General features: G+C 37.7%; 1 protein-coding gene and 1 pseudogene across 1 annotated transcript in view; both read right to left on the bottom strand.

The window, feature by feature from the left end:
• The window catches only part of KCNMB3 (potassium calcium-activated channel subfamily M regulatory beta subunit 3), a 50,436-nt gene that overhangs the window by 22,166 nt on the left and 13,390 nt on the right, over positions 1 to 14,880 (bottom strand). The window lies entirely within an intron of this gene.
• LOC111734233 lies at positions 13,709 to 13,827 on the bottom strand (annotated as a pseudogene).

Raw genomic sequence — 14,880 nt, 5'->3', positions numbered from 1 at the left:
GAGGTAACTGAGATAGATGGGGTGAGGAGTCAAATGTAAGACAATGGCACAAATTGCCTGGGAAATTAGAGGGAACCCCACATTCTCAAATCCTAACACTTGGTGCTGGGTCTCTTTTCATTTTCTCCATGAAATATTTTCTGTCCTCTGGGAAGCTGAGCCTCTTTGCTGAGTACAGGAAATATTTTTTAAATATATTTATTGATTTTCCTCTTTTGCATCTCCACACGTGTGATCTTCTCTCAAGTCAGGCAGAGACACACAGCTCCCTGGGGGCAGTTAGGCAGAGAGAAGAGAGGATGGGATTTTTACAACAAGACTGTCCAGCGAAAAAGACTCATTATCCAGTCTCTGACATCTAAACATGTGATTTGGGGGTTTTTGCAGCATGGTAGATTTTGAAAGCCAGGCTTTGACAGGAGAAAAGGATTTTCCTTATGACTTTATGTTCCTTTTGAATTGAACAATTCAGAAGATCAGTTGAACTCAGGTCTAGGCAGTTCGACTTCCTCAAAACCATAAAAACAGGATGGCTTCTTTTCCCCTAGAACCTAAGGCTTGCCACGTGAGGTGAAAGGATCTGCAGGAAGTGAACAACCCGAAGGCCAGCCCAAGCTTGACACACAGTGAGTGCTCAATAATTGTTTATCTACCTGAACTGAAAAAACTCAGAGGCGAGGGCACAATTAGGGAGCTTTCCCACCCAGGTACCATTAGCATTTTAGGCTAAATTTCTCATTGATGTATGAATTTGAGAAATCAGAATAATTTAAGACAGATAACCCACCCACTATCCCATTCCCCAGCTCCATACTTCAAATAAGGAAAATGGTTGGAATTTATTCCCACTTGGTTTGCATACTGTGTATCTGTTTCTGGTTGATTTTGCTGCAGCTGTCTGTGATCTCAATTCAACATGATTACATTCTGGAGATATAAACAGTTGCTTTTCCAGAGCCACATCTGTGACATTGAAAATGAGGCCAGAAAGTCACTGAGTTGTTTCTCAGCATCAGAAGTGGGTAGAATGCGTAACAAACCAGCCCTCTAGGCCCAGTCACCCCAGCAAGAGAGACCGCAGTGGCATCAAGCAACCTGAATACTCCAGATCTCTTAATGTGTAAGGCTCACCTCTCTAGAAGTTTTGCTGGATGCACAAGAAACATCAATAGCATAAATCTTTTAAAACCGAAGCACTCCCTTGGATGAGAGTGGGCAGGGGGAACCTCATAATAATAGGATAATTCACTAGATGAAAAGATCCAAAGATTAGGAACCTGGATTAAATAAACTAGAATAAATGTTAAGGACATTCATTCAAAAAATATTTGTTGAGCACCTTCCATGTACCAAATGCCAGGATAAAAGGTGCACAAGGCCAACCACTAACCACCTACTCCACCCCATCCCTAGGGAGAGCTGCTGCAGAGGGGCTGCTCGGGCTGTGCACTGCACACCTCCAGGAGGCACCATTGACCTTGTGAATGGTACCCCTGGGAGTTTGCAATACTGCCAGAGGCATTCATCTATCCTGCTGGCGACAGAGCTATAAAAAAATAACAATGCGCGACAGGTTCAGGAGTAAAGGTATATGTGAGGGGTTGTGGGAACTTAGTCGAGTAATAAAATATCTCTATCCATCCTGCTTGCCATCCACAGCTTCCCTCATGTTAAAGAAGCAGCAGGCCCAAAGTCAGATGCCTCTGGCATTTCTGCATGCCACATTCCTGTGTATCCGGAAGCACTTTTAGAAAGCAATTACGAGCAGATCAAAGGAAGATTTCTTAGCTTCCAGATCCGCTCCCAAAGCACAGACCCTGGGCAGTAGTGAGCTGTGGCTCTGACCTTAGACGCTCCAGTGACCATGGAGCAGGTGACTTAAGTATCTACAAGGGCTGCTTATTCCTACCACAAAGTGTTTTCTTCTCATCTGCCTCCATGGTCTACAGTGATACCCAGGAAAAAAGGGGGACATGTCTTCTTTCTCAGTCTAAATTACGGCTTTCAACATTCTTACATCCTGAGAGCATGAAACTTCAAAAGCCTAGAATATAACTGCAGTCGACCCTTGAACAATATGAGGATTAGGGGCGCTGACCTTGGCACAGTCCAAAATCTGCATATAACTTTTGACTCCACAAGAACTCAGTTGTTTCTCGATATCCATGCGGGATTCGTTCCAGGACCCCTGTGTGTACCCAAATCCACAGGTGTTCAAGTCTCTTGTGTATAGTGGCAGAGAGCAATGCATAGTTGGCCTTCCACATCCACAGACTCCCAACTGCCATGGAAAATACCATCTTCGATTTGCAGTTGGTTGAATCCGCGGATGTGAAACTCGCAGATAAAAAAGGGCTGACTGTATATTTATTGAAAAAAATCTGCACATAAGAGGACCTGCGTAGTTTAACTCATGTTATTCAAGGGTCAACGATGATCATTACAAAGACTGTCAGGGCAAAAGCAGAAGAGTAAAGGGAGAAAAAGACATGAGTGTGCATAGTGAGAAAGTGGGTACCTGGGTTGTGTCAAGGACAAAATGTAAATAAATAGCTAATTCATTTTAACAAAGCCACATGTTTCCCATGACCACTTAAACCTCTTCTCAACTTGACTCTTCATAAGAACTGATGCTTGTGCTAAAAACTTCATGTCCTGGTTTCCTCTTTTGGTCCTTGTGGCTGTTAAAAATTTCGATCAGAGTGAAGAGACCCGAGCTTCCACCACATCATGGGGACTGGGGCACTGTTAACCTGATGAGCTGCTGGGGTGGATTTAATGGCATTTTGGGGGTCATTCCTCAAACTAACCACATTCCTAGCCCAGCCCTCTCTCTCCTTGGATGAGTTCGCCATGGTGATTCCTGCTTCCTCACCGTGATTCACTCTCTAAACCTCACAGCCACTGAGTGCCCCAAACCCAGTTCCCACATAGCCCTGTTCACAAAAAAAAGCTAGACGTATGAATGAAGATTTTTTTTAAATATGACTTAATGACTCAAAGTTAATCATTTTCATATTATTTATTTTGGGGGACAATTTAATATTTACATGCCAAGAATTTTTAAGCATATCTCCATCCTTCAAAAGGAAGAATATGTTAAATTTCTCTTTTTAACATTATTATTTTTTAATTTTTATTCTGTTAGTTTTAGGTATACAGCACATTGGTTAGACATTTACATAGTTTATAAAGTGATCCCCCCAATTAATCTAACACCCAACTGGCACTACACACAGCCATCACAACGTTATTGACTATATTCCCTATGCTGTACTCTATGTCCCGTGACTATTTTGTAACTACTAATTTGTACTTCTTAATCCCTTCACCTTTTCACACAGGCCCCCAACCTCACTCCTCTCTGGCAGTCACCAGATTGTCTTCTGTATCTCTGAGTCTGTTTTCATTTAGTTTGTTCCTTTTGCTCCTTAGATTCCCCATGTAAGTGAAATCATATGGTATTTGTCTTTGTCTGACTTATTTCCCTCAGCATAATACCCTGTAGGTCCATCCATGTCATTGCAAATGTTAAGATTTCTTTTGTTTACAGCTGAGTAATATTCCATTGTATATATGACCCATAACTTCTTTATCCAATCATCTATTGATGGACATTTGGACTGCTTCCATACCTTGGCTCTTGTGAATAGCACTGCCGTAAACATAGCGGTACACAGATCTTTACAAATCAGTGTTTTGGTTTTCTTTTGGATAAATACTCAGAAGTGTAATTCCTGAGTCAAAAGGTAGTTCAATTTAAAATTTTTTGAGGAACCTCCAAATTGTTTTCCATAGTGGCTGCACCAATTTGCAATCCCACCAACAGTATACGAGAGTTCCCTTTCTTTCACTTCCTCACCAACATCCGTTTTTTGATTTACTGATGATAACCATTCTGACAGGTATGAGGTGGTATCTCACTGCAATTTTAACGTGCATTTCTCTCATGATTAGTGACATTGAACATCTTTTCATATGTCTATTGGCCATTTGTATGCCCTCTTTGGAGAAATGTCTATTCATGTCCTCTGCCCATTTTTTAATTGGATTGTTTGTTTTTTGGTGTAGAGTTGTAAGAGTTCTTTGTAAATTTTGGATATTAACTTCTTATCAGATGTCTCATAGGTGAATATCTTCTCCCATTCAGTAGGTTTTCTTTTCATTTTGTTGATGGTTTCCTTTCCTGTGTAAAACCTTTTTAGTTTGATGTAGTCCCATTTGTTTATTTTCTCTTTTGTTTCCCTTGCCTGAGGAGATATATCAGGAAAAAAAAATTACTAATAGTGATATCAGAGATCTTTTTAACATTATTTCATGGATAGAAAAAATGAGATGCTAACAAGTTGGGCAATTTACCCGAGATTATATAAGGAATCAGAGGCAGACTTCAGTTGGGACACTTTCTAATCCTGCTCTGAATCTATGTCTCTAAGTCATAGCACTTCTCTTAAATTACTTGCATTTTTCAAACAGGGGATGAGGCTTGAAACTAAAGTAGAAAAGATTAATGTGTAATAGTCTAATAATTGAGATATTATCATCCAAACAAAAATCAAGGTACGACTAATATTTTCAATCCAAGTTACCACACATATTAGTAACAAGATAATGCACAAATAGCACCAAGGGCAACAGACTCAGTGCTGTCTACAGAGACTAACTTTTCACATTGATTTGTTAGGAGTCCTTAGCAACATGACACCGGTGCTTCAGGAGCAGTGCTATGGAAGTTTAGGTAGTCCTGAAATTGATTTATGTCTTACCACATGACTTTAGATCTCATTTGTAAAGAGGAAGGTAGAACTGTGTTACTCTTTACTGACTGTAGCCATGGAATCTTATGCCTTGAAATATGTAAGCAGTGACCCAGAGAGAAGTGTCATTTCCCAAGAAGCAGATATGCTGATAGAGAGCCTGGAGTTTTACTGCTGAATCAGGGAACGCGCTCAGTGAACCCTGGAGAAAACAAGGGAGTGAATAATAGAGGGAAATGAGGTGCCTCATAAAAATGCCCTGGGAAAAAATAAAACTAGAAAAGAAATAAAACTTTCTTCTCTTCTGTTTTTGGTTTTAAGATCACGTTGTTTCTCCGTTAATATATGACAAATAAAGACCTGCCTATTAGAAACATCCACAGTGTCCGCATTCAGCTTTCCTTCTGCCACAGGTTAAGCCTTTAAATAGCCAAAGATAGCAATCTTGTCTCCTCTCCAAAGACTTCTCCTTCTCCAAGTTAATCATCCTCAGTTCCTCCAATAATTCTTTATAGGACTGATTCATGCTTTCAACCAACATGACTGAGTTCTATCCTGTAGCAGGTGATGTATCCTGAGAACACAAAGATTAAGATGATTCTGCCCCACCCACAGACTCCCTTCCTCAGAGGTTATTTCCAACAGTCAAAAAATGCTGTGAAGAATGTGTTGATTTGCAATGAATTAAATTATAATTTCAAGTAAACTGTGTTGAAACAACGTTTATATTTTGCATAATTTTTGAGACAGCCTATAATATTAGGCATTTCTTCATCAGAGATTCTTAAGAAATAGAAATGGGGAAAAGAAGTTTTTACCTCCAGAACTAAAACCTTACCTTTAAGTTCATTGTTTGTGTTTTATGATTATAAAACTATTCTCATATTCATTAGCTATTTATATGCACTATCTTCTAAAGGGCAGAAATTTTGTGTCTCTTTCCCTGGAAAGTCATAAACATGGTCAAAATAAAGTAGTGAGTGTGTGTACTTGCATGTGTTCACAAAATAATAAGGATTGTCTTTGTTTCCTTCTGTTACTAGGCTATAAGCTTTCAATACCCATCAGTGCCAAAAAAAAATCACTTGTTCATTCATTTACTCAATGAATATTCGAGTTCCTGCCAGGTACCAGGCACTGCTCTAGGCTCTGGAAAAATAATTGTGAATACGAGAGAACCAAACCCCTGCCCATGTAAAGCTTACCAAAAGCTGTAATTCCATATTTGTTTCAGGAATAATGCTTTGCAAAATTCTAACCAGCTCAAGTATTATTCAGAAAAACAATACAAAACAAATAGATGAATCCTCTAGATTAAAAAAAAAAATGTTCGAATGTAGAAATTATCAGTCATTATATTGCAGAATCAGCCCATGAGCTCTTTTAAAACAATATTTAAAGACATGCAGAAGTGCTCCAGCAGCTTATTAAAAACTGCAGTTAACTTTCTCCTACTTTCCTCTCTATCCTCCATTTTATCTTTACCTTATTTAGGGGAAGGGAAGATGCATTCCCCCAGGGGACGGTTTCAGAAAATCCCCTTCTCATTTGGCTCATTTCCAAGTAAACATTAGTTTCTAGATGAACTAATAGGACTAATGGGATTTACCTATCTTCAAAGCACTGATTAAAAGGGACTCACCAGTGTAGGAAATTTAACAGGCCATGTTCTGTCCTCCGCTTCTAGTAATAATTAACTGGAGGCCTTCCCAAGCAATGGACCTTTGATGTCCTCCATTAAACGATCTCCTGATAACAGGTGTGTGTGTGTGGGGGGGTGATCTTCTTGAGCCCTCCCTTGATGGCACTTACTCAAATCTTACTAGAAGTCACATGCCCAGGCTCAAGGGCAGCAAATTCATGAACCGCTGGAAGTAACATCTAAAAAGTAGAACTGACTAAATACACTCCTCCCCCCGTATACACACACACTAACCTGAAATGCATTTGGCAGATTTCAGAAAGGTTGGATATGAACCGCAGAACTCTACTTTCTATCAACATCTACCTTTATTACTCATGAAAGGAAAGACAGGCCAAATCTGTTGAGAAAAAGGCATACAATCCAATTTAAAAAACGAATAAGACTTAAACAGTTGCTTCACAAAACAGTAAGTCCAAACTGCTAATGAAAAGGTACTAAATCTCATTAGTCATCATGGAAATGCAAATTTTGACCACAATGATATATACTATACTGGATCACCAGAATTGCTCAAAAAAAAAAAAAATACCAAGTGTTGATAGAGATGCAGAGCAACTAGAATTCTCATACATTACCAGTAAGGCTGTAACTCAGTACAACCACTTTGAAAAAAAATTGGTAGTATCTAGTAAATTTGAAGATATACATATCCAGTGATGCAGCAGTTATGTTCCTGGTCATATATCTTAGAGAAATATGTGTACATATAAACCAAAATACATATATAAAAATGTACATAAGAAGCAATCCATTTCTAGCAGAATAGCTAAAAAAATACAGTATATTTATACAGGAATATCCCTCAGTAACAAAATTAATGAATTTCAACTACATGCAACAATTAGGTAACTTACAACATAATTTGAGCTAAAAGAAAAAAGCAAGATATAAAAAAATATAGTGCACAGTATGATTTATATAAAGTTCTAAAACAAGCACAAACACCACAATATTGTTTATGGATATTGCACGCATTGCACATATGTGATATAACTATAAAGAAAAGCAAGAAAAAGACTAACTTTAAAGAAAGATAATAATTACCTCTAGGGAGAGGATAGGGGTTGGGATCAGAAATTGATACATGGATTGGGGTGAAGTGCTCACAATGTTTAATTTCTTAACTTGAGTACCAGTTACATGGGTGTTTGCTCTATAAATATTTGTTAAGCTGTGCAAATAAGTTGACGCATATTTCTGAACAAATGTGCAATATTTTACAATAAAAAAATTTTTAAGGGGGGCTGTGGCAAGCTAAATGACACCATTGATCATCTACCTCAGCCTTTCACCAGGATCATTTATTTCTTTTGATATTTCTTATTGGGAATACAATTTCTCATGTGGGAAGTGCTTTCTTTGAGAAGAAATAAGAACTTTAGAGGAGATTTTTATCTAATAGATTTTCTGTACATGAAAGAAAAGCAGAAGAAAAGAGGACTTAGCAGAATTTTTTAAAAAGGAATTAATTCTATTACTGTGATGCCTAAACATTCTAATGCTAATTTCACTGCAAAGTCTGTGACGTATAAATCCTGTGTCCCCTGAGTCTCCATCACTAGGCAGGAAAAGAAAATAGTTACTGCCTTACTTCCCAATGTGGGGAGGGAACACTTGCAAAGTGAAGCATCCAGAGTATATAAAGCTTCATTTAAATCTCAAATAAAACAAACAAAATGATTTCAGGAAAAAAGGAAACCATGTAGGAAAAAAAAAGATGCAAAACAAAATCTTACTGTTGAAAAATTTATTACTCGTTTATATTAAGGATGCCAATAAATCATCACTCATTCATCTATCTATTCACTCATTCATTCATTCATTCATTCAACAAAACATTTATTGAGCTTCTACTATACTGTTAGGCATCGTGGGAACTGAATGAGACATGGTAACGTGGTTGCTGTCCTAAAAGGACTTATAATTAAGTAAAGAAGAGAATATCTGTATGTACTTCTTTAGTTTGCTCTCAATCGTTAAAACTTAACCAAGTGCCAAACACTAAATCATTAAATATTATCTCATTTAAGTCTCATAAACAGTTCTTTCAGGATGATTGCAGATGTAGAAACTGACTCAGAGAGATTAAGTAATTTGCCCGAGGGAAAACACCCTGGCTAGCATCTGGATTTGTCTATCCAACCCCAAAGCCCACACTCTTTACACATGCTATACGTACTGCTTCTCTGTTGTACAGAACATAAGAGAAGATGAGCTAAATGCCACAACATACAAACCAGATACTGAAGGATGTTTCTTTCCTCAGTGCTGGAATTTGTTACTACAGCATGTAATACTTAAGTAATTTTTAATTTAAAAAATTGTAATGCTTTGGGATTGGGCAAACTTCAGTTTAGACTACTTTAACCTGAGACTTACATAATTTTCCAAAATCTTAATTTAGGAACATGTAGAGTACGAAAATAAATGCAACCAAAACAATTCTGGAATTCTCAAGTTTTCGTCATATGTCAAATATTCTTTCTGATGCCTGAGTAGAGTTTTGTATTCTTGCTTTCTCTCTTAGAATTCTAATTTCAAAACTAACACATGTGATAAAGGACAATTAGTTCCCCTTTGAACTTTATTACCATCACCTGGAATTTACTCTTCAAGCTCAGTGAAGGAAGAGGAGGACACTCTATGCAAAGGAATCTGAGGGGCAGTTCTCCTGCTTCTCTGTCTTGTCTGGGAATGGCCCACAGCCTCTTCTAACCAGGCGCACAGGCCACTGTATGAGGCCAGCAACAGATGGTGTGGGAGAACTCCCAGCTCAAGTATGGTCTCTGTGTGCCTTCCATCCTACTCACTTGAAAAAGGAGGAGTTCTTACAAGCTGACATCTGGAATCCTGATTCACTCACCCCCAGCTTTCCCTCACCTCAGGTATATTCTGGTTGGGGCAACCTGACCTTGATGGTCAGATTTTAGATTCCCATTATTCAACACATGAACATTCTTAAAACAGCTTAAGCAAAATGAAAAATAAAGCTGTACCTTCAACTCTCCTCCCTCAAAAAAAAAAAAAGTAATATTGACCATATTTCTTACATATTTTGCAATAATTAAGAAGAGAAGGTGGAAGCAATTAAGTGGAGGCAACCTGGGGAATAAGAATGTGGGAGAGAGACAAGGTTCTCTACGATATTCTATCGTAACTGAGCATTTAAAAGACTATGGTCATTGAGATAGGCAGAGATGCAGGAGGAGGCATTTCATTTGGACTTTTGAAGATGAGGTGTGGCAGGCAGAAGGGGTGAATGGGGCATTACAAGAAGAAAGGAAAGTACAAAGCCTGTTAAAGAAACCTTAAAAAGTCCAGTTTGGCTGTCACTTAGTGTTATACAGGGAGGAGAATAAAAAGAAATAAAACTGAAGTTTGAACAGAGGAGAAGCCCTAATGGTAGATAGTTACGAAAGCCATGCTAAGGCACTTGAACATTCAGAAGGCCATTTTTTTTTTTTTAAGTGTATGATCCAATGGCTTTTAGTATATTCATAAAGTTGGGCATCCATCACTACAAATCAACTTTAGAATATCTTCATTAACCTAAAAAGAATACTCACATCCCTAACCATCAGTCACTCAATAATCCTTCCCCTTCCAGACCTTGACAACCATTAATCTACTTTCTATCTTCATAGATTTGCCTATTTTCGTATAAATGGAATCACACATATATGGTCATTTGGAACTGGCTTCTTTCACTTAGCATAATAATTTCAAAGTTCACTCATGTTGTAGCATGTATCAGTATATCATTTCTTTTTATTGATGAATAATATTCTGTTGTGTGGCTACATCACATTCTATTCATCTATTCAACAGTTGATGGCCATTTGGATTGTTTCCACATTTTGGCTATTATGAATAACGCTGCTCTGAACATTTGGGTACAAGTTTTGTGTGAACGCAGATCTTCAATTCTCCTGGGTAAGTATATCTAGGAGTGAAATTGCTGGATCATATGGCTCCATGTTTAACTTTTGAGGAACTTCTAGACCATTCCAAAGCTACTGCACTATTTTGCATTTCCACCAGCAATGTATGAGGCTCTAATTTCTCCACATCCTCACCAACCTTTGTTATTATCTGTTTTTTATCTGCGAAGTGATATTTCATTGTGGTTTTGATTGGCATTTCCCCGAAGATTTAGGTTCTCGAGTATCTTTTCATATGCTTATTGGCCATAGTCTATCTTCTTTGGAGAAATGACTCTTCTTTGCCTATTTTAAATGGAGTTATTTCTCTTTATATGATTAGGTTGTAATAACTCTTTATATATTCTAGATACAAGTCTCTTATAAGATATATTTTGCTTCTAACCTGTGGGAAAATTTTCTTCCCATCTATAGGAAATGAGGTATCCTTTGAGGCACAAACGTTTTTAATTTTAATGATGCCCAACTTATCTTTTTTTTCTTTTATTCCTTGTGCTCTTGGTGTCATATCTAAGAAATCATTGTCTAATCCAAGGTGACAAAGTTTATACCTGTTTTCTCCTAAGAATTTTATAGGTTTAGCTCTTACATTTAAATCTTTGATTCATTTTGAGTTAATTTTTGTACATGTGTGATGAGGCAAAGGTCATTTTTAGAAAGATTAACTTGTGAGGACTATGTAGGATGGATGATAAGAGACTAAAGGTGGGGAGGCTACCGTAGAAGTCCAAACGCATGGCAATAAAAGCAGCAATTGAGGAGATTGAATTCCTGGAGGTAGGGGCATAGGCATCAACTTTTTTGTTTTTAAGCGCACAGATTATTTTAATGTGCAGTCAGCTCTTAGAGGAAGAGGAGAGAAAAGACATTGCAAAATACCAAATGATAGGCAAATGCAAGAGGGTCTAAGTAGGGTAAAGCCTGTGGTTGCTCTGGTCTGGACTGACTGCTCCCAGGAAGAGGTACAGCGGGACCTCTTGGAGAAGGGCTGAAAATGTGAGAACAAGCTGCTAATTTTTTTTAAAAAAGCACTTCAGAATTTAATAAGTTTGAGTCCTTGCTTTCAGTTACCCATAAAGCACAATTATTTCTTTTGTAAAACGTAAAAGTGCTGATATTTCGGACACTATCCTTATTTTGTAAACTTACAGATGACTATCTCCACACATTCCCATCAGTTCCACCTTTCACTATACTCAGTGATTCTCAACGTGGGGGACTTGGTCATGGAAATTCACCTGATGAGACAACTAGTTTAATTTGGAAGTTCAATTGCAAAGGAAAAAAAAAACCTGTCTTTCGGGAGATGTTTTCTCCATTCAGAAGCAGGAGACTAATTATAAGAAAACACTTCAGCAGATTGAAGTGAGGCATTAACATATTGAGGTAATTAGCATTTCCACCCTGAGGAAGCACAAAGAAGTTTCAGCTGACCTTTGTGAACTAGGTTAACTAAACCGTGCGTAGACTTTAAATTTAGGCAATCTAATTTAAAGGTTGCTGAGACTGAGTGATCCTCAGTCCTGGCCTCTTGTCAGTTGTAGTTATTTTCTTTTAATGCTCACTCCCGGGCCCTTATCCCAGAGTTTCTTGATAAAATATATTTGGGGCGGGTCCCAAGTATCTGTACTTTTAGAAATCTCTGCATGTGATTCCTATGCCAACCAGAATTTAGAATTAGAGAATTGAGCTGGAATGAAGAAATCTAGTTCTAATCCAGTCTGCCATAACTAGCTACTTTAATCTTGAGCGATTCTCGAAAATCTATGGGAGCCTAGGTTCCTCATTAAGAAAAGAGATGTTAATGACAATAACTACCTCCCAGTGTCTCATGTGAAAGACAAAACTGACATTTCAGATTTTATGAAAGTGCGCCATAATATATCTTATTAACACTTAGTTATTGTTATTATCAGGTCCAATGTACTCAACAGTTTACCAGCATTAGACTCGTGTGGCCTCTCCCTTCTTGAAACATGGTTTTCTCATGGCTTCTATGACATGACACTCCTCTGGTTCTCTCTTTCCTCAGGGACCGCTTCTCTCTCATGTTCTTTTCTGGTTTCCACTGCTGTCTTGGACCATCTTAGGCTCAGTCATGGCTCCCCCCATTTTCTCTACATATACTTTCTTCCTTGGTGATCCCATCCAATTTCATGACATCTATGGTTTAAAATAAGCATCTCATGACTGTCAAAATTTATGTTACCAGCCCTTGTGTTTATTAGCCATCTAAGTGCCAACCTGACCTCTTCATTTGGAGGCCTAAACCATCTCAAACTCAGCATATCCAAAGAGAATCCTGACTCCCACTCTCAAAATTGTTCCTCCCACTAATCCTTTCCATTTCTGTATGTATGTATGTGTGTATGTGAGTGTGTGTGTGTGTGTGTGTGTGTGTGTGTGTGTGTGTGTGTGGTATATTACAAAGAATTAGCTTATTTGATTATGAGGGCTGTCTAAGCAAGTCCAAACTTCATAGGACAGGCAGTCAAGAAGGAAAGATCAGACAGGCTCAAACTTTGAAATTCCCAGGCACAGGCTGAAGCTATCATTTGTGCTTGCTCTCTCTCTCTCTCTCTCTCTCTCTCTCTCTCTCTCTAGCCATCTGACAATGGATCAATAATTAAGGTATTCAATGGACATCATGCTCCCTACCATCCCTAGCATTTGGTATTATTGAGCACTGAAACAGCCCCTCCAAAAATCTACTCGAAGAGATTTGAGTCTATCTCCTTACTTCCTTCTGGTCCGCACACTTTACTAAGGTAGCTTGGTCAATGAATGTGGCCATCCCCACACAGAAGTTTTTTCACACATCACGTGAACTGCATGGATATAGAGGACCACACTAGACCGAAAATTTTCCTATTGCAATTAATTTGCCTCTCTGAATTATTCACACGGTAATTAAGTTCACTTGTTTCCTAATTGTATAAAATATTGTTTTAAAGACAAAAACCTTTTTTCTTTATAATCCTTGAGTTGTGAGATTTTCCCCCCTGTAAGATTCTTTAAAGTCTTATCCTAAAATACTTTCTTGAATTAAAAAAAGAAACATCTACTAAAATTTCTCTCCTGAACCACAATTAATTTAAGATATAGGATACTTAACAGGTATCTCTAAGGAAAAGATAGTTTTGGTTTTTATTGAGATATAATTGACATATAACATTATATTAGTTCCAGATGTACATCATAATGATTCATATATGTATATATTGTGTAATGATCACAATAAGTCTAATTAACATCAATCACCACATAGTTATAAATACTCTCTTCGCAACTTTTTTTTTTTTTAACACCCACAGCACCTGGTATTCCTAGGTGGTCTCCCATCCAAGTACTAACCAGGCCCGATCCTGCTCAGCTTCCAAGATCAGACAAGATTGGGCATGTTTAGAGTGGCATGGCCGTAGACTAGTAACTTTTAAATATACAATACAGTATTATTAACTATGAGCAACATGCTATACACCACACCCTTAGGACTTACTTGTTTTGTAATAGGAAGTTTATGCCTTTCTACTACCTTCATCCATTTGCCCACCTTTCAGTTTTCTCATGTATAAAAGGAGAATAGTAATATACACACCATAGGGTTGTTAAGAGGTTTAAATAAGTACAATGACTAGCACCTGGTAGGTGCATAATAATGATAATTGTTACTAATAAATTATTTTTGCAGAATTTGCATATTTCTAAAACCTTGATGCGCATGAGAATTATATGGAAAACTTTTAAAATATTGATGCCTGGGCTTTACTCCTGAGATCCTGATTTACTCAGACTAAAGCCTGGGTTTTTTTTAAATACAGTTTTTGTACATGATTATTCATAATAGAATTCTCTGTAATAGCCCCAAACTGGAAAAAAAGCAAAATGTCCTGCAATGCATAAATGGTTAAGCAATATGTGGTACCTCCATACCATGGAATACCACTCAGCAATAAAAAGGAACAATCTTGATACATGAAACAACTTGGATGAATCTCAAGGGCATTATATTGCGTGCGGGGGTCGAGGGGGAAGCCAATCTCAAAGGTTACATATGCATTATTCCATGTACATGAAATGAGAAAATTATAGAGATGGAAAACAGATTAATGGTTGCCAGGGGTTTGAGACGGGGTAGAGATGGAAGGGGCACGGGTGTGACTATAAAGCAGTAACACAAGGATCTTTGTGGTGATGGAATAGTTCTGAATCTTTATTATGATGTTGTTCACATGAACCTATATGTGTTAAGATTGCACAGAACTACACACAGACACGAATACGCACAGATGAGTGCACATAAGACTGATGAAATCTGAATAAGGTCTGTGGATTGTATCAGTGTCAATTTCCTGGTTTCGATATTGTGCTATAGTTATCTAAGATGGTAGCATTGAAGAAAACTAGGTGAAAGGTACACAGGGATTCTTTGTACTGTTTATACAATATCTTGTGAATCTATAATTATTTCAAAATA

The sequence above is a fragment of the Pteropus vampyrus genome, unplaced genomic scaffold (assembly GCF_000151845.1).
Source record: "Pteropus vampyrus isolate Shadow unplaced genomic scaffold, Pvam_2.0 Scaffold14, whole genome shotgun sequence".
Classification (NCBI taxonomy): domain Eukaryota; kingdom Metazoa; phylum Chordata; class Mammalia; order Chiroptera; family Pteropodidae; genus Pteropus; species Pteropus vampyrus.
Note: the sequence above shows the minus strand (reverse complement) of the source record. Positions and strands in the feature narration are given on the sequence as shown.